This window comes from Humulus lupulus, chromosome 2 (genome assembly GCF_963169125.1).
Source record: "Humulus lupulus chromosome 2, drHumLupu1.1, whole genome shotgun sequence".
Classification (NCBI taxonomy): Eukaryota; Viridiplantae; Streptophyta; class Magnoliopsida; order Rosales; family Cannabaceae; genus Humulus; species Humulus lupulus.
In genome coordinates this window covers 281,784,693-281,804,868 of record NC_084794.1, presented here as the reverse complement: position 1 = coordinate 281,804,868, position 20,176 = coordinate 281,784,693, and the positions used below count along the sequence as shown (strand labels likewise).

Genomic DNA, 20,176 nt, shown 5'->3' with positions numbered 1-20,176 from the left:
ATCAACCTGTTTTCTTGTTACAAAATCTACTGTGATCAAGTATAGACTACTGTAAACAGAGGTTACACAAATATGGATAGTAAAATAAAACTTACAAAGTTTAACATAAAGCTTCATACGAACTTCATGCAAAAGTAATGAACTAACATCAACTGAAAATAAAATAAGTACAAAATTAACAAACCTCTTGGTGCACCTCCCTCCTTCAGTAATCTTTCCTCAGCATCCCTGTTAAAATAATATATGCTAGTTAAAAAAAGAAAAAGAAGGAACAATTGATGTTAATTTGCTATAACAAAGTCCAAGAAGATCATTCACAAGAAATCACACCTCAAGACCTCTGCAATTGTTTCATCATCAGGAGAAACTTCATGAGCCTTGATAAGATCAGAGACAGCATCCTAACAACAAGAATGTCCCCCAATGGTTAGCAGGGCAATTGCATAAACATCCTTCATAAGACATTTATTATAAGCATTATTTTCTGAAACAATTTTTTTATTATAAGATCAGAACTGATAGATTGAAAATGAGAAAATACAAAAGCAATATTAGATAACAAACAGTCCTCTAGCTTTGGTGCTATTATTATAAATGTCTTGATTATTAATCACAGTTGACTGATATATAGTATAATAGAAAGCAAAAGGAAGACAACTCAATACCTCAGAACCTTCTTTTATGCATTCATCAAACTGCTTTGTTTTCAAGTAACAAAAAATGGAAAACTGCCCGTCCTCTAAGTCACACTAATAATTTTTTTAAGCTATAAACGAAACTACTATATAGGATTTGGGCCACAACTTTCCTATTAGTAAGAGGGTTAAAGCTTATGGAAGGTAGTTGTTTCAGTTGAGGCATCTAGCCAACTTGCATAGGCCTCATCTCTACAGAAAGCAATGAAAAAGATTTCCCTATAAATTGCTGAAGGTTTTCCTTTCATCTCTAAAGGGAACCACAAGCGAGTTTGGCAAATAGGTTCCTGATCTAAAGGTCTCAGGTATACATATCCTATAACTATAATAATGGGGTATTCTTTCCCTTTTAAGTACTTTCTGCTCCCTGTTTATCAAAACGAAAGTTAAGATTGCTAACATCCTGTGGTGCTAGTAATTATTAATAAAGTTGGTGTACCAAACAAATAAAATAGTTCATTTCGTTTTGGCAGCACTACAAATGACAAAATCCACACTACCCTCCAAGTCAATAAAACAAAAGTTAATGAATTTAACGTTCAAAATGTATTGAGAATAGAACTTAAGCTTAGGCATACTATCTTTCATCGTGTAGGTGGCCAACTTAATGCAATGCTTACTGAGCCATAAAAATTAAGAATCTCAATGTTAACATTAAAATTTCTCAAAATGCAAAAGTAAAAGATCAGAAAAAACAAACCTGTTTCTTCAACATCTGAGCTCCATTCAATTCATAAGTGATCTGGGCATCAAGACGTGTACGCATAGCTGCTATCTCTTCAGGCATTGAGTTAGCCATCTTACAGTAGGATTTGAACCTTTCCTCCCACACAAACTCACACACCCAACCACTTGAGTTAGCCAAGTGACTATAATTAATTTTATTTAAAATATTACTTTTGCAATTTTGTTAAACTAAACTGAGCGCCAAACAAATTAAATTTGGCACCATAGTTATTTACCTTCGATATGAACATGTAAAACGATGTTATTGCAGCTTTGCTGCTCAAATCAACCGACTTGGCATTAGTCCAGAGTATTGAAGCCAAAATTGTGTGTCCCAATACCTAATTAAGGAAATACATATAAAAAAGTCAACATTCACAGTACTAATCAAGCAGAAAGGGAAAGCACACAACATAGTTCCATGGAAAAAAAACAAAAGTTGATACCTTAAATAATGCTATAACAACTGAGAAGAAGCTCATAAATGCAGTTGCAAATATGAGAGGCCTTGAGAAGGCAGCTGGCCTTTTAAAGACATGGGTCTGAAAATCAATGCATATTTCAGTACTTGGTATCATTGAAATCTTTTCAATTTTAAAAAAAAATTATTGAAATCTGAAACGCATTACTATTATAATTTACATGATCATAGTAACAAATGGCTAAAATATGCAACTATTTGGTAAAACAGATACCCAAATAAACATTATTCCTTCCCCTTCTATTTATATGATACATGTTCCTTTTCATTTACATTCTTAATATCTATGCCATGCATGATTTAGTTATTTTTAGTTTATATCCATACAATAAATGGCATAATAAAAACTTATTTTTATTAAAAGACAATCAGCTTTGGGCACAAGAAATAAGAATGTTTGGATCATGCATAGTATGAGTAGAAAGAGACATCCAAAGTTCAACTTGGCTTGCAACAAGAGGAATAGATATAACATAACTTGCATGTGAAGAAAAAAAGCTAGTTGAACAATCACTGCTCGAACTGCGAGAATGCACATTGCTACAACTAAAGCAAATCTCTTCCATCTTAAAAGGGGCACCTGACATGAAAGGTGTTAAGCTACCAAGTGAGAAACAGATTCTGTAAAGTTTCCACCTTAACCTTTTGTCATTAGGTGACATAAAACTAAATATATATTTCAAAATATCCGTTGATAAGGCATTGTATATGAAAAATTATGAGATTAGACAAACTCACATTGATTGAATAAGCAGTTCCTAATGCAAAACTGATGAATAGGGCCCAAAATAATGGCCATGACCCAATAATCCATCCAAGGCCAAAACTCTGAAAAATAAAGTGATAGGTAGTAAGAATATTATAGGCTGCAAATACACAATAATAAGTTTACAATATTTTGCACAATACATTAATACAGAAAGATAATTCCCATACCATAATAGAAAAGGATGCGACAATCATGACACCAGTTTGAATTGAATATTCCCCTGACGCCAACGGAAGATATGGCTTGTTAACCTGTGATGAAATACGCCATAGATATCTAGAGTTAGACAATCCTTGATGTATCCCATGTAACCATGTAGAATTGTAGATAGTCTCTCTAGAAGAAAAAAAAAACAATTTGGTAGAACTAGGAACTGGTGTAGTGACCTTATGCTCAAATGTAAGAATAAAATATATGCATTTTCTTCATTCAAAATTAAGAGAATGTAAGACAGTAAGATCTAAGAGCTACCTTGTCTATATCAATATCATACAACTGATTCAAACCAACAATGTAAATGTTCATTAAGAGGGCAGCTGCAACAACCTGAATTGAAAAGATCAAATTCATAAGAACGAAATTCATGGTGTGAATTAAAAAAAAGCAGTTCAAAGTATTTTAAGCTTCACCTCCAACATCCCAGCAAAAAATAATGGTGAAAAGTCTGTAAGCTTCTCGACTGCAAGTAGGGAAACTGAGACTATGCTCAATGCCTGCTTCCAGAAAAAATAGGATGAGTCTCCAAAAATTGATAGGAAACAATATTATCAATAAATTGAAGTTTAAATGAATGAGATTAATATAATGACTATTCTGGGACTGCCCCACTAAATTTAAATAACCTACCATGCCTATGACTGTATGTGGCCGAGAAAACCTATAGAAAGCATCCAAGGAATCTTTAACGGAGTTCAAAATATTTTTTGGCTCCGATTCAAGAGGTTGTCCATCAGCAGCATTAACCAGGAATCTTTTATTTGGTCTCTGGTAGGATATAGATGTTTCAATGCAATGCTTCAATGAACTGGGTTGTAACCCAGCACAGCAATGTTTTTCTCTCACATTCCAAGCTATAAACCTTGATACATTGTATGCCGCATTTGAACCTGCATTCTCAAAAAAATAAAAAAAGACATAAGAAAAATCTCACAATTAGCATATTGGAAACTGTTAACAAATTATTCCCATGAACAGAACTTTTTTTTCAAAACCAAAGACAAACATATATCAAAAAGCAAAACCTTTTGGAAAAAGTTCATGTTTTCAATCAAGGATAACAGAGGACCTGTTCTATTTGACCTGGTTATAGAAAATAACATCATTGAACTTATGTCCCAGCAGTGGGTTATGTCAAAAATCTAATGATTCTAATCAAAGTTTTTAACCAACTGGAAAACCAGTTGATGCAGCACAAGCACAAATGCCAATGCCCTATAATCAGAGAGAGCAACAAAGCTTACAATAAAGCAAGTTTATACGACCCCTTTTACATTGCAGCAAGGTTGTCCATTAGTTACATTTCAGCATCAACCATTTTTCAACCCCTTTATTAAAGAATATATATGAATAGTAAACAGAGGAACTCATCCAATTTTATAACATTTTGGCTAAGTAAGATGTGTGAAGGGAGAAACTTAAGTAATTCGATAAAGGTCCTACAAGAAAAAGGGCCTAAGAAAAAAAGACAAATATGATTTCTGTTATACAAGAAAAAGAAAACATAAAAGTGTGTGCAACGATTCAACCACTGAATTAGAACCAAAAATTAAAAAACAAGATAAACTAATAAGAGGGCCTTTCTAATCACATGAAACTAGAACCAAAAATTAGAGAGTTGCACTTAAAATTTACGAACAACAGGGATTTAAAAAGAAACAACACTACTTGTATTCACTTGTACTATTTATATAAAGAAAAAATACAAGGAAGTAGTTACATGATTTATAAGGGTACCAAATTTACCTGATTTCCAGCACAACCAAATCGAATAGATTCGACAGAAGTTTCTTAAAAGGATAAGACACTAAGAAAAAGACAAGCTAAAGATAAATAAAGATAAAGCAGTGAAATATTTTAGCTTCAAAGTTACTGAAATCAATTTGATGATGATAAATTCATTCAATCAAATATGTAATGGCACACAACAATGAATCAAACACTAACAAGCTCGTGGGATGTGTGTTTTTCTAAGTTAATTGCTATACAGAATAAACCCTTTTCTTTTCCAATATGGAACCTTTTTTATGTTAAAGTCAAACCAAACTTTCTATGCATGTACATGATATACAACAAGATACCTCAAAGCTGCTTCCTCTGGATATGCTTGATCTCAAAAGATTTAGAGACTCATCTTCTCCTCTGGATATACAACATGATTATTGTCTTGCAGCTATTCATGAGGTTCCGAGGGTGAAAAAGATAAGATCTTCATCCTATAGCCATAACAAGAAAAAACAGGGCGATTATCAATACAAGAATAATTTTTTTCAGAAAATTGATGAATTACGTTTTTCTGTGACCCAAATATACAGTTAATATCACAATTACATACAAATTTATAGCCTTTATGATATAACCAAACCAGACATGAAAACCCAGGTGAATGAAACCAACCCTCTTTTTTCATAAATTAGAATACATTACTAAATACAGTAAAATTCACATCAGCCAACAATCTGTATTATCAAATACAGCAGCCACAAGGAAGATAATGACATTCTACCAAAAGCAATGTCAAGTTAAGAAATTCAATCAATATTTTATTCTCCTAAAAGAAATACTGTTGAAAAGGGACTGAGAGAGAGACCTAACATAACCTTGAAAAGGAATGCTTGAAACAGATATGGCTATAGTAATATCAGATATGCCTGAAGCAAATTCAGTCAAGAAAAGACAAAACTCCCACCACCATCAGAACTCGGGACCAAATTGTTTGAAATATAATCTTCTCAACTAAATCACAACCAAACTAACAATGAAAGAAACAGAGTTACCAATCCTAATAACCCAATACCCAACATCAAATTATGTAGTAAACACTCTGAAATAACTATCCGAGCAAACAGTTTCAAATTTTCAATCTCCCCCAAATATAAATAAAGTCCCAAAGCTTTCATTTTTAGCAATACAATGGTTTTATAATTATTATGTGAAGAAAAAGTTCTTTCTCAACCATCAGTGTAGTTCAAAGGAAAGACACCATGACTAGTACTAGTAGTTACTTAAAGGCAATAACAAAAACTGAGAACGCCTAAACATATAGTTCATCATAAATTATGTCAATGGTTTTCCTCACTAACTGTAATTAAGAAACATGTAACAACAAGGAAGAGTACCCTATTATTATGCATTTAGTAATCTATCAAATGTGTTTGATGGTGTTTCAGGGACGAAACCTGAACTCCAATTGTCTCCCTCCTCTGTCTCGCTCTCCGCCAACAAGCCCATTCCCACGCTCGACCCTGCACACTGCCAGACTTGTAATGATGAAATCAGAGACAGAAATCGTCAAGCTCCTGCACCTCCAAGTCCTCGTCACCACCTCCGTCTAGTCTCCCGCGCCAGCCACCTACAAGAGAGAAATGTGAAAAATGATGGAGTTGAGAGGTTAGATAGATGTGAGGGAGATAAGGTTGAGAAGAGAAAAGGTACATCGCTGAGAGAAGAAAGTCGAGAGAGAGAGAAAGAATGAGAATAAAGAAATTAAAATATCCCATACTAAGCCTTCGACTACCATGAACCAACCAACAGCAACAAAAATAAGTTGAGAGGAAACATACCAGATCTCGCCTTCGTCGTGTGCTGAGGAGAAGAAGACCCACGCGGCGACGAACCCGTGACCTCGCCTCTGCCTCCGCCTCCGCCAGGCGCCGTCACCTATTCTTCCAAGAGAGAGTGAAGTGGGGATGGTTTCGAAGCAGGAGGGCATGAGTAGAAATGAGAGGCCCTGAGGTAGCAAAGAGAGAGAGAGAACCAAAGAAAAGAGGTTGAGGGGAATCAGGAAACGAAGAAAAAGAAGAATAAAGGATAGGAGTGAGAGGAGGAGAGGGTGGCGGCTTAGGGCTTCTCAGATTAGAGAGAATGAGAGTGTTGAGTAAAAAAAATGAAAAGTAAAGCGCCATTACTAATTCACATGGCGCCAAAAAGTTCCCTCTGTATGTTTTAGAGCTAAGTCAATAATAGCATTTTAAAAAATATGTAATATCTTACCGTAATATTTACACAAAATTCTTGTAGTGCAACATAGAGAATATCCGGCCTTGTACAAGTTAGGTAGCGCAAACTTCCAACAAGGCTTTTGAAAAGAGTTGGATCCACTTTTCCTCCTTCGTCATGCTTTGACAATTTTATTCCACATTCTATTGGTGTGCTAACTGGATTAGAATCATCCATCTTGAACTTCTTAAGTACTTCCTTAACATAGCCTTCTTGAGTGATGAAAATGCCTTCGTCTTCTTGCTTCACCTCAATGCCGAGGTAATAAGACATGAGCCTAATATCTGTCATCTCGAACTCTTTTGCCATATCTTTCTTTAACTCCTCAAACATACTTGAGTTGCTTCCAGTGAAGATCAAGTCATCCACATACAAGCATACAATCAAGATATCTTCATTCTTAATTTTGATATAGAGTGCATGCTCATATGGACACTTGGTGAAATTCTTGTCTTGAAAGTACTTGTCGATTCGAGTATTCCAAGCTCTCGGCGCTTGCTTTAGGCCATATAAAGCCTTCTTCAACTTCAAAACTTTTCCTTCATGCCCTTTTACTTCATAGCCCAATGGTTGCTCGATGTAGACTTCTTCCTCGAGGAAACCATTTAAGAAAGCAGACTTTACATCCATTTGGTGGATCTTCCATCTATTTTGGGCTGCTAAAGAAATTATTAGTCTAACAGTTTCAAGACGAGCAACTGGAGCAAATACCTCATCATAGTCGATGCCTTCCCTTTGACTATAGCCTTTTGCCACCAATCTTGCTTTATATCTCTCCACCTCGCCTTTAGCATTCTTCTTTTCCTTGTACACCCACTTTACTCCAATTGGCTTGTATCCTTGTGGAAGAGTAGCTGGCTCCCATGTGTCATTTTTTGTAATTGAATTGATTTCTTCATCCATCGCATCTCTCCATTTCTTGCTTCTTACTGCTTCTTGGTAGCTTTGAGGTTCACAATCACCAAATAGACACATAAGAGAAATGTCATTTTGATTCTCAGTTACCTCATAAAGTTCTTGCAAGCTTCTAAAGCGTGGCGTCTTTTCATTTGAGCTCTCACTTGAATCTTCTTGTATATTTCCAGTTGGCGAGATTGGTGGAGTAGTAGGTTCTTGAAGTTTTTCTTCCATCCTTGGTTGCTCTGCTACATCTTCCTCTTCAAAGTAAGGAAGAAAATCATACTCGTCTTCTTCTGTGTTCCAATTCCAAGAATCTTCTTCATCAAACTCTACGTCGCGACTGATGATAGTTTTGCCGGTAATTGGGTTGTACAACTTGTAGCCTTTGGATCTTGAGTCATAGCTGATGAAGATGTACTTCTCACTTTTGTCATCAAACTTCGTTCTCTTCTGATCAGGAACATGAACATAAGCAATAATTCCAAAGACTCTGAGGTGAGAAATTTCAGGTTTTCTTATACTCCATGCTTCTTGAGGTGTCTTCTCATGTACACTTCTTGTTGGAGAGTGATTCACCAAGTAGACTGCGCAAGGTATCGCTTCAGCCCAAAACTCCTTTGGCATTCTTTTGCTTTTGAGCATGCTGCGAGCCATGTTGAGTATGGTTCGATTCTTCCTCTCTGCCACTCCATTTTGTTGGGGGGATCTTGGCACTGTTAATGGACGACGAATTCCATGATCTTCACAGTATTTGTCGAACTCATTTGATGTGAACTCTCCTCCTCGGTCAGATCTCATGGCCTTAATAGGAAGACCACTTTCTTTTTCAACTAGAGCTTTGAATTTCTTGAAATTCCCGAACACTTCTGATTTCTCCTTCAAGAAATAAGCCCATACTTTTCTTGAAAAATCATCAATAAAGAGGAGGAAGTATTTACTCTTACCAAATGAGTTTGGTTTAATTAGGCCACAGACGTCAGTGTGTACGAGCTCAAGCGGCTTTGTGGCTCTTGATAGTGACTCCTTTGGAAAACTTCTTCGGGATTGCTTTCCAAGCAAACATCCTTCACAAAGTTGATCTGGTTGGTTGATGCATGGAAGGCCTCTCACCATCTCCTTATTCTCTAAGAGTTTAAGCTCGCCAAAATTGAGATGTCCAAAGCGTAGATGCCAAAGCCATGATGACTCATTGTAGCAGGCCTTTAAACACTTCGGAACATCATGTTGAATATTCAAGAGAAACATTCTATTCTTTGTCATGGGAACCTTGGCGATCAAATTACTTTTATCATCTCTTAAGAAAAGGTTATTTTCTTTTAAGTGAATATCATAACCTTTCTCTAGTAATTGACCCAAACTCAAAATATTATTTTTCATGTTGGGCACAAAGTAAACATTTGAGATGAATTGATGGCCTCCATTTTCAAGCGTATAAGAATCTTACCTTTGCCTTCCACGGGTATTTTTGATTCATCTCCAAAAGAGACATTCCCTTTTACCATTTGATTGAGCTCCACAAACATTCTTCTTTCTCCGCACATGTGATTGCTAGCGCCAGTGTCAAGATACCATTTATTTTATTGTCTTTGCAGGCAAGCAACAAAGTTCCTTCTTCTCCACCTTTGTCTTCGGCAAAATTGGCTCTTTCTTCGACCCTCCTTGATCTACATTCGGAGGCATAATGGCCGTACTTGTTGCAATTGTAGCACTTGATGTGAGATTTGTCACTCCTTGACAATGAGTTGCCTCTTCCGCGCCCTCTTGGTGCTTGTGAATTTCGACTTCGTTCTCCATTGTTGAAATTGTTGTTATTATAGCCACCCCTTCCTTCTCTTCGTTGTCCTCGACCACGTCCATGTTCGCTTCCTTGGTCACGTCCTCGTCCTTTTTGATCTTTACTGTTGTCAGAATTTTCTTCTTCCAAGGTGAGGTTTAGTAATTGCTCCATTTTCTCCTTTCGCTTCTTTTTCCTTTTTTGTTTCTCCTCATAGGCTTGTAAAGAACCCATGAGTTGCTCAATAGTCATGGATTCTAAATCTTTATTCTCTTCAATGATTGTAGCAATGTACTCAAAGGTTGGACTCACAGTACCAAGAATTTTTTCTATAACCTTTACTTCACTAATTTCTTCGCCATTTCTTCTTAACTGATTGACAATTGATAATGCTCTAGTGAAATAATCAGAAATTGATTCAGTATCTTCCACAAATAAAGTTTCAAAATCACCTCTAAGAGCTTGAAGACGGATCTTTTTCACTTGCTCCGCTCCTTTGTTGCAAGTTTGAAGCTTCTCCCATGCTTCTTTGGCCATCGTTGCATTTGAGATCTTCTCGAATGCATCTTCATCCACCGCTTGATAGATGAGGTAGAGAGCTTTCTTGTCCCTCTTTCTTGAATCCCTTAAGGCATCTCGTTGAGCTTGGGAAAGAGCAACATCATCTTGCTCCTTATGACCTTTCTCAACAATATCCCACACATCTTGAGCTCCTAGTAGTGCCTTCATCTTAATACTTCAATTGTCATAGTTGCTCTTGGTGAGCATTGGAACTTGGAAGGGGATCATTCCTCCACTTGCCATTTTTCTTCACAAACTTAGCTCTGATACCACTTTGTTGGAAAATAAGAAGAATTTTGGAGAGAATACTTAAATGGAAGAAGCTATATTTTATATCTCAACTTGTGTGATTTTTGACTTGGTACAAAATGATGGGATTGCATCTCTATTTATAGGACTCTATGGACTAATCTAGAAACATTATTAAATGACTAGCTTCTACATCTTTCTACATAATTCCCACTACTAACACAAGTGAAAGATAATTCTAGAAAATTCAAGAGTACTCAAACAAGAAAACTCTAGAAACTTTAGTAAATATAGGAATAGTCTAGAAACTTTAGTAACAACAAGAAAATTCTAGAAATTAACTATATTAAATCAAGTTTAATATTTCAACATGAATAACTCTATCATTCTCTTCATCATATATTCCTATCAACAACAACATATATAATATTAATATATATATATATACGTAAAATGTACATTGGTAATAACTACAACTAACCGTGATGAGCATAAGTGTAACAGTTTCTATAAGAGAAAATGTGATCCCCAGCTTTCAGATCTTGTCGATCAACACTACACATTATTCCCATCTCTTATGTTTTTGCTGTTTTTGTATAAGATATCGAAACAACACTACAGTGCCAAAAACTGGTTGACTTTTGTACTTTCACATTTTCCAGTTTGGCTTTTGTTTGTCTCTGATTATTGCAGCTCAAAAATTACGAACATTCCTAACAATAGTTTTTGTTTTGTCACCTTTCAGTTTATGCTTACTCCTCTGTCCTAACTTCAAATTTCTAGGCGAATCATTCTTCAACATTTACAATCTTTAGAGAGGATCCGAGTCAGCCTGTTCGTCTAAGTGACAAAGAATTTTTTTTAGAAAAAGACAAATAGAAAGTTGAGCTGTAGAAATGATAAGGGAGACGAAAGAGAAGACAAAAATAGCATTCACAAATAAGAGTGGTATTATTATAACCCAAAAAAAGTAAAATAAAAGAAGAATGGTGAATGGTGAGTTTGCATGTAGCAAGCCCTAGTATCCTAGTGCATTACCAACCAAGTGTGCTTCTTCCTTAAACTTATATAGATGACAAACCTCTGAATGGAATAGGGATTAAGGACTAATATATTAACATATATTTCTAGTCTTGTAAGGACTTGGGGGTTTTTATATTTACTTTGAATATTTTTTTTTCTTCCAATTTAAATTATTGAATGCTGCTAGCTTGCCGGGGGACATTATCAATGTAAGAGGTAAAAAATCTAATTCTTTATAATATAGTGAAAAAATTGTTAAATAGTCTTCCAATGGTTGATGTAAAATTATATTTTTTTACCTAAATGAATAGTATTTCTTTATATGTAGTGAAACACTATTTATCAAGCTATAAATATTTTATTATTTTTTTATAAACTTTTGTATATATATATATATATGAGAGTGATACTATTATATTTAATTTCTTAAAATAAATAAAATATTTTTAAAAAATATAATATTTAAATGATGTAGAGAAAAAATAGAGAAGTTGATATATGGTATAATGTAAAAGTTTGAGGTAAATTATAAAAAAAAATATTTTGGTGATGTATTTTGTAATACATTTTCTCTATAATATTTAGCTAAAACTCACAAAAACGCATTCCATCAGTTCCTTTATACATATATTTATAATAGCTATACACAAACTCCAATTAATCTATATCTATATTTACATAACATTTACATATCCTTTATATAATATTTTAATATTATTATTTTTCTTTATAAACTTTATCTTTCCCATTTAGTATATATATATTTATTATTTCTTTTTTAATTATTTTATTTTACTTTAATTAATAAAATATGTTTAAAGATATAATATTTAAATGATGTAGAGAAATATATAGAGAATCTGATGTATGACATAATGTAAAACTTAGAGGTAAAATAGAAAAATATGGATTTTTTGGAGGTATTTTAAAAGATGGAGTAGAGCATCCATTGGGAGTGCTCTAAGTTATGTTAGTTATATCCCATACATTGTATAAATGCTCTAGCTAGCTGTGTTATAATTATACATCTGGGTATTGTGAGAGAAAAAAAAACTAAAGAGTAGAAGAGAGAAAACATTGGAAAAAAGGTGAGATGTGTTAGTCATTCTTGTAAGGTTGAGATATGTAATGTGTTGATAGTTGAAAGTAAAGCCTTGTGTTTGCGTGTGTTCTTTAATTCTTTAACTAAGCTTTTTGTTTCTTTCTTTTCGAAAACATCTCGGGGTTTGGAATTGTAGAAATAAATAATACTTTAACAAATGCCATTTTTGAGCATATCTTCATTACAATATTTGAAGTCTTAGTAAGAAGAATTATTTTTGCCAGTCAGAAAAGCTACTTGGTGCCAAGAAAAAGAAAAAAAAAAGTTTCAAACAAACTTTTTTTAATCTGTTTTAGGGACAGTAAGTGTAAATTGCCTAAAACAATTTGCCATAATCCTTTAAACCAATTAATTGTGTATCATTTATATAGGTAACTTGGCTTAAAAAAACACATTATATAATAAGTGCATGTGGATATTACAAAATCTCTATTGTTTGTTAATATTGATGGTTGAGTGGTTCAACTTTAACTGCCTCGGTTTCACGCGGATCAATCAGACCAACTCCAATGACTCATTCCAGCTTCTTTAACGGTGATTAATAAACAGTATAATTGTATCATTTATATATATATATACTCATATAAACACAACTATATATACATATAACACTAGTACGTAGCTGAATAAAACAAGTATGTTAGCTAAAATGAACACTCTTTATTATGTGCAGCCGAGGATATGGATTCTCAGTGATGATATCCTGCTCGAGATATTTCTTCGACTCTCGGATTTCAGACGTATAGTGGAGTGTGCTTCTGTCTGTAACTGTTGGTTCTTGGCTATTGCTGGTTCTAAATCCTATTTCAGCACCAAATTCATTCACTCTCACCGTCAAAAGAGGCTTAATAACTCCTCCAATGACTCATCTTTATCATCTCTTCCCTTTACTCTGCTATTCAGAAGTTCTTACAAGAACAAAATTCCCCCATCTTGTGGTATATGAAGACATTCTCATGGGAGTTTTTCTCCGAAAGATCAATGATTCTTGGCTACGGAAGTAGACCAGCATTAGAATTTTTGCCTTGCAGGGATGACAAGTGTTATGTTATATATGGTCGTCGTTCGAAGATTTGTTGCTGGTTGAACGATCTTCCAATCTTCCACGTGTGTTTACATCTGCAATCCTTCTACAAGGAAGTATGTGGAGATTCCTCGTTCTACTTATGGCTTTCATAAACATTATAAATATGCATTAGTAGTACTAAGAGATTATCACAGGTACAAGGTGGTGAAAATCAGTTCATCGAATGTGATTGAGATTTTAGGCTCACCACCATACTTATTTCATTTATCTATTTTTGTTCTGAGACCAAAGAATGGAGCTGTTGGACTTTCAATTTTCCGACGCCCTTGAATGTATGGAATCTGTAAAATATAAAATTGGCAATTTTATAAAAATATCTTTTTATTTAAAAGATAATTTTTAAATTCCTTATTGTGATTTTGGAAATAAAGGTTTTGAATTAATTTGTAAGGATTTCATATAATTTCTTATTTAGTTTGATTATATCACAATATGTTTATAAAAGGAATTTATATCTTGGTTATATAAAGAAAAATATTATGTGCTTACTCAAAATTATTTCTGGAATAATTGTCTTTTATTTTTCATGCTGCACAAGGTAATAAACTTCAGGAAACTAAATCTTTGAAGTAATTAATTATTATTTCTATCATGATAAATTTGATCTGACACAAGTATTAGCTGTCCCCACCAAATTCGTATATGTCGGATCATAATCACATAAAATTGACAAATGTTCATTAATCAAGAATATCTTCAAATATTCTTGCTTTTATTAGGATATTCTTTCTCAGCCTTTCTGAGCATGAAATAGACTATATAAATAGGCTTCTAAGGCCTTGAGAAAAAATGAACTCTTTGGTGCTTAGTTTGTGAGTGAATTGTAATATTTGTGAGAGATCCTTGTTTGTATTCAAGATCATAGTATTCACGTGATCTTGTAGTAAAATGAGTGCTTAGTTTTTTTGTGGTGAGCTTATACCACTTTCATGAGTGAATACATGTTGTAATTTGAACACAATTCTTATAGTCTTTGGGAGAGGATTTGTACAAGCCTTGTGTCGAGAGGATGCAAGCACTCGCTGGCCATTGAAAGGAGTTCAAGTGGTTAAGCATTTCAATCAGAATCAGATTAGTGAAGAGAAGTACAACAAAGTTGCAGCAAATCTCAAAAGGGAGTCTTGTATTGTTTAAGTCAATATTTTGTACTTGTGATTCTTTATCAATTGGTTCGATTCTTTAGGCGTGACCCCAAGGAATAGGTTATCCGAATGGGTTTCTGAACCTTGTAAAAATTTGTTGTGTTCTTTATTGTTTTTGCACTATCTTTTTATTGTCTTCGGTTTCTATCGTGACAAGTTCGTATTCGGTCCGGACAAATCTGAAATTTGTTTCAACATTTAATTACCATTCCGCGCCTAAATCAATTCACATGGTTTAATTAATTTGGTAATTACTAAAAACGGAATTTGAATTAGTATCAAAGCGGGTCACTCATTTCTGAGTGTGATCTTGGTTTATTATTGTTGACACAGTTTTTCGTCAACTTAAAATGTAGAGCAGATAAACAATAGGAGCTATGAAGCAGATGAATGATCTAATAAAACAATAAGAATTTTACGTGGTTCAGCAGTTAACTCTGCCTAGTCTACGAGTCAATTTTATTAAGATTTTGGAAATTTCAAGAAATCCTTCAGGGATGAATTCTCCAGATATCAAAAATTTGTCCCCCCTAAGTGTTCATGATCTATCTATTTATAGAGGGTTCTCAGAGTTCGTTCCCACATATTTCAGGAAGATACTCCTATTCATTAATGGGAATAATGACATTAAATTCTGTAACTCCTATATACAAGGAAACGTCCCCTGAAGACCAGGAGGCATATAACAGACTAGTTAATATCCCTTTAATGTAGGGAAGTTACAACAATAAATATCTTTAAATGCATGGAACACGTCTTATCAGATGACCCATTACGTCGTTCAAGGTCGGTAATCAGTACCATGTCGGACCAAGTCTTTAGGTAAATTATGAGCTAGCCACCTTACCCCAAGACCATCTCGGAGCGGGTAAATACCACCGAGGCCATTACATTCCGAGCTTATACCCATGCCAAGCTCGGGCTACTTGATCCGAAGACACCCGACAACAGATATACTCTGATGCTATGTCTTTCGAGCTTAGAAAGAACTTCGAGGTTACATATCTTCGAGGTTTCCACCTTGCTTCGAGGGTTTGGCACCTAGACCACGAACATGCACTTTAGATATCACGAGCTCACACCTGACGAATCCAACTTTCGAGGTCACAATCTCTGGTTTCGAAATCTGGGTGTAACATTTTGTCCCCTCAAAAGTATTAGTTTGAATCCTATGAGAAGGAAATTTTTGAAATACTCTTATTGGAAACTGTACCATAAAAAACACTCGAGTGTGGACACGCGTCAAACGGGTATTGTTGACGGTAAGAACTCGTCAACTAAGTTGAGTTGGAAAAATTATCAAATCAAGATCACTAATCGGAAAGCTGTAAAAACTTGAACAATAACTCAAGAGCAATGATAGAACAATAATGGAGAATTCAATCTTTCATTCACACTCAAGTCTCTGTTACAGTAAAATTTCCAATCCCCTCTCAGGTGGTCTTAGAGTTCATTTTATAGTAGGCTCTAATGGCCTTAGGTACATAGTGGTCCAGGAGACCAAGTGGTACATATGTACGGTGTCAGGGGAGTGGCTTCAGAGGTTGTGGTCATACATCCCGTACAAGAACAGGTGTCAGGAGGATGTCTCCACTACTTGTCTGTACCCATGTCTGATGTGTGGTGGCAGGCGTTGTGGCGCAGGAGGTAGTGGTGTCGGCTCTGACCTATGGCCGTAGACGTACGGACCATGACTCTTACTCCAGCAGTCTCACTGGCACTGGTATCCGTACTCAGTACTAGGTCGTACAAGTATGTCCCATTCGACTTGTACTGTGGCCCCTAAGCATAGGGGTCTCAAGGTGTAAGGAATGGGACCTTTGGTGTGAGGTGGAGATCTTGTGTCCTTGACATGAGATGCCTGAAGTCTCCCAAGGTCACTTACGAGTCTGGGCGATAGGCATATGGCCTTGGTGGACGTCTAAAGATGCGTGGCAAGGCCCCTCTTGGCGAGGCCATGCTTGGTGAGGGAAACTGTTGGCGAGGCCCCTCTTGGCGAGGCCCCTCTTGGCGAGGCCATGCGTGGCGAGGCTCTTCTTGGCGAGGCCATGCGTGGCGAGACTTAGCGAGGCCCCTCTTGGCGAGGCCATGCGTGGCGAGGCCTTTCTTGGCGAGGCCCTTCTTGGCGAGGCCATTAGGTGCCACGAGGCGTTCCACCAACATGGCCACCACCTTCAGCGAGGCGCTCCACCAGCGAGGCCACCACCCCCAGCGAGGCGCTCCACCAGCGAGGCCACCCCTTCCAGCGAGGCGCTCCACCAGCGAGGCCACCACTTCCAGCGAGGCGCTCCACCAGCGAGGCCACCACGCCCAGCGAGGCGCTCCACCAGCGAGGCCACTACGCCCAGCGAGGCGCCCCACCAGCGAGGCCACCACGCCCAACGAGGCGCTCCACCAGCGAGGCCACCACGCCCAGCGAGGCGCTCCACCAGCGAGGCCGCCAGGTACATCTAAGGCGTGGTTTCGCTAAGTACGTGGTTGGTGCGGGACCATGGGAGCCCGAGGGCATCGCGGCTCCATCTAGTAATTAAGTGCTTATGGGACCTTAGTGAGCGCCTTTGATCTTTCAAGGGCGTGGAGTTTTGAGCCTCAACACTTGCCCCCCAGTCTAGGAGGGGACCTTTAGGTGCTCTTGTAGACTATTCACTTTGATTCCTATAAATAGGCCTTCATGCTTGGCCTAATATTTTCACCTTACTCCCTTGGCTTAGTGGTTTGGAGAATCCTTCTTTTTTCAAGAGGTAAGAGGTTCAATCCTCCACCACCCCATTTTTTCCATAGTTTCAGTTTTTTTTTTACATATGAGCTAATTTCTTGGTGTGTCTATTTTATGACTAACACATCTTTCTGGTACACTCTTGCAGACGCGCATTTTCGACTCTTTGGTGCTTTTCGCTGCCCGACCTCCTTTGGACCCCAACCTCGCTCTCTTAATTGCTTGAGGTATATTTTCTTTCATTTTCCCTTTTATTTATTTATTTATATATATATTTTTATCGGGTCCAAACTAGCAGTACTTGGGATGGGGTACATCAGTCTGAGCTTGTAGTGAGTTTGACCATATGCACACCCCTCCTCTTTGTTTTTTTTTTTTTACCCTGCAGTAGGCCATTTAGGGCGTTTGCATCTAGAGGTATTAAGCCTATTCCTTTGTGTTTTGTAGCCTTCCCCTCATTTATACGTGAGCCCCTTTTTGCTATTGGGATGTGGTTTCATGGCCAGTGACGGCCCGTCCAACATACCCCCAAGGGCTGAGTTTATTGACCTGTCCTCAGACTCAAAGTCCCCTTAGGGCAACCCTCACCAGGACTATGACTCCTTAAGGCAAGCCCGCATCCGCCACCTTGAGTGCATGGCCGAACTTAGGCGTAAAATTTGGGTGGTGGAGAGCGAAATTGACTCGATGTCGAGAGGAGATGGAGGACCTTCACCCCTGGGCCTTAGTGACCACATAGCGCGTCTTAAGACGACCCTTTTTGAATTGCGGTGGGAGTTAGAATTTATGGAGGGACACATTCCGCCAGAACCTCCCACTCCCTCTTCGCCTGATGACAGTCATGGGGCTGCTAGCTCCTCTCCCCAGCCCCTAGTCTCAGTTTATCCTAGCTTAGTGCTTCCGCCATCGCTCCCTCGATGGAAAACCCTTGCTAGGAAGAAAAAATGGAGGGTTAAGTGTTCTGCCTCTTCCTCACATATTTCTTTTGATTTTGCAGATATGCCGAAAGCACGCAGACAGGTGTCCGTCCAGGAAGAGGACGACGCCCCTCCACTGGCATCCAGCCTAGTGTCCCGTGTATCTTCGAATAAATTGAAGGAGATCGTGAAGCACTACCGTATTGCGCCAGAATACGTCCTATATGCTCCCCAGGAGGCATGCCGGGCCGATCGCCCTGAGAAGGGTTTTGTGGCTTTGAGTGAGCAGATTTTGAAGGCGGGTGGCACCATTCCTTTGCACCCATTTTTCGTGGCGGTTCTCAACTACTTCGATTTGGCCCCTCTTCAACTGTCGCCCAACAGTTGGTTAACTTTAAGTTGCCTTTTCATTTGGTTCAAGGGAAACGTCCAACGCGCCCCGACGGCGCAGGAGGTGCATTCTCTGTATAACCTCATGGGAGTGCACAAGTCTAAGGGCTTCTACTACCTGCAGAAGGCCAACAACGAGCTCCCCTTAATAGAGGGCTCAGTTTCCAACACAGGGCCTTGGAAACAAGACTTTTTCTGGGTAGAGGGGCCTCTCTCGATTAATGAAGGCTTTCGTGCCGGCCCTAGTAAGTATCCTGGTCTTTCTCTTCTTCTTACTAGAACTTACTGTTTTGCACTTTTTCTTGTACTGACATTGGCGTGGATCTTGCAGGGTAATTTGCTGATCCCTCGGTCATTGGGCCGGAGGCGGAGGCCATCAACAAACTCATTAGTGAAGACTCCGCCCTGAAGAAGAAGGCAGTCCTATTTACTGTGGCGAACCTCAACCGCTACCAGCTGTCCCCGGTCTCTGACCCCAAGCTTCTGTGGTCAGTCACTGGGTCTAAGAAGGCTATAGTTATGCCGGATGGGCCGTCCCTACACGACGGTGAGGCCGATGAGGAGATGGAGGATGCCCCCCTCGAATGTGGGGGATCTCATCAGCGCCCCCTGTCCCCCGGGGGATGCCTTCCCTATGGCTCCCATGACTAGGACATGGCCTTTCAATCTCTGGACCCGCAGGCCGCAGCGGGATGTTACGCCCATCCTGGCCTTGATGGCTGTGACGCCTTCCCTCGGGTCCCTCATGATATTGGCTTACCGGATGCTGATTTCATCGACCTCGCGGAGCCCCCTTCCAATGTACCAGGGTCTCAGTTTTTCTCCTTCCCTACGCCTCCTCCTGCTTCGGCGAGTGCGCGTCCGTTCCTGTTCAACCAGATGCTCCTAGCGCGGAGGTGGAGCCTTGGGTGACTAGGATGGCCTCTGCCTATGCGCAGCGTTTCATTCACATTGCCTCGGGCCTCCCTGTCTCCGACTGGAGGGGTCTAAGGAATGTGACTCAACCAGACCTTGGGGAAACCCTAAGGCGTGCCACGGCCTGGGTGAGGTCTTGCACCTTGCGTCGATTAGTATTATGTATAGATGTACATGTGTTTTTCTTTTTGTTACTTATCGTTGACGCCATTCACTTTCTTGTGCAGATTTACATCGTGTCTCTTCGGCATGCTGACACGTCCGGCATCCTCTCCGCATCTACTGCTGATAGGGACTGCCTCATGGCCCGGGTCTAGGAGCTCGAAAATGAGCTTAGCGAAACCAAGGTCCAGTTGTCAAAGGCCCGGACTAAGTCTACCAACTTGTTCATGAAGAGGGAGAAGGCGAAGGCCAAGATCAAGGAACTGAAGGGCAAGGCTAGACGCTTGGAGCGCAAGCTCCAGGGGACCAAGGCCGCTGCGGCCGCGCTGCAGGAAAGGGTTACTTAACTGGA

The 20,176-nt window shown here is 38.3% G+C and overlaps 1 pseudogene; it reads right to left on the bottom strand.

The window, feature by feature from the left end:
• Nucleotides 1–1,151: 1,151 nt before the first annotated feature.
• Nucleotides 1,152–5,787, bottom strand: LOC133815578 (homogentisate phytyltransferase 1, chloroplastic-like; annotated as a pseudogene).
• Nucleotides 5,788–20,176: the final 14,389 nt, after the last annotated feature.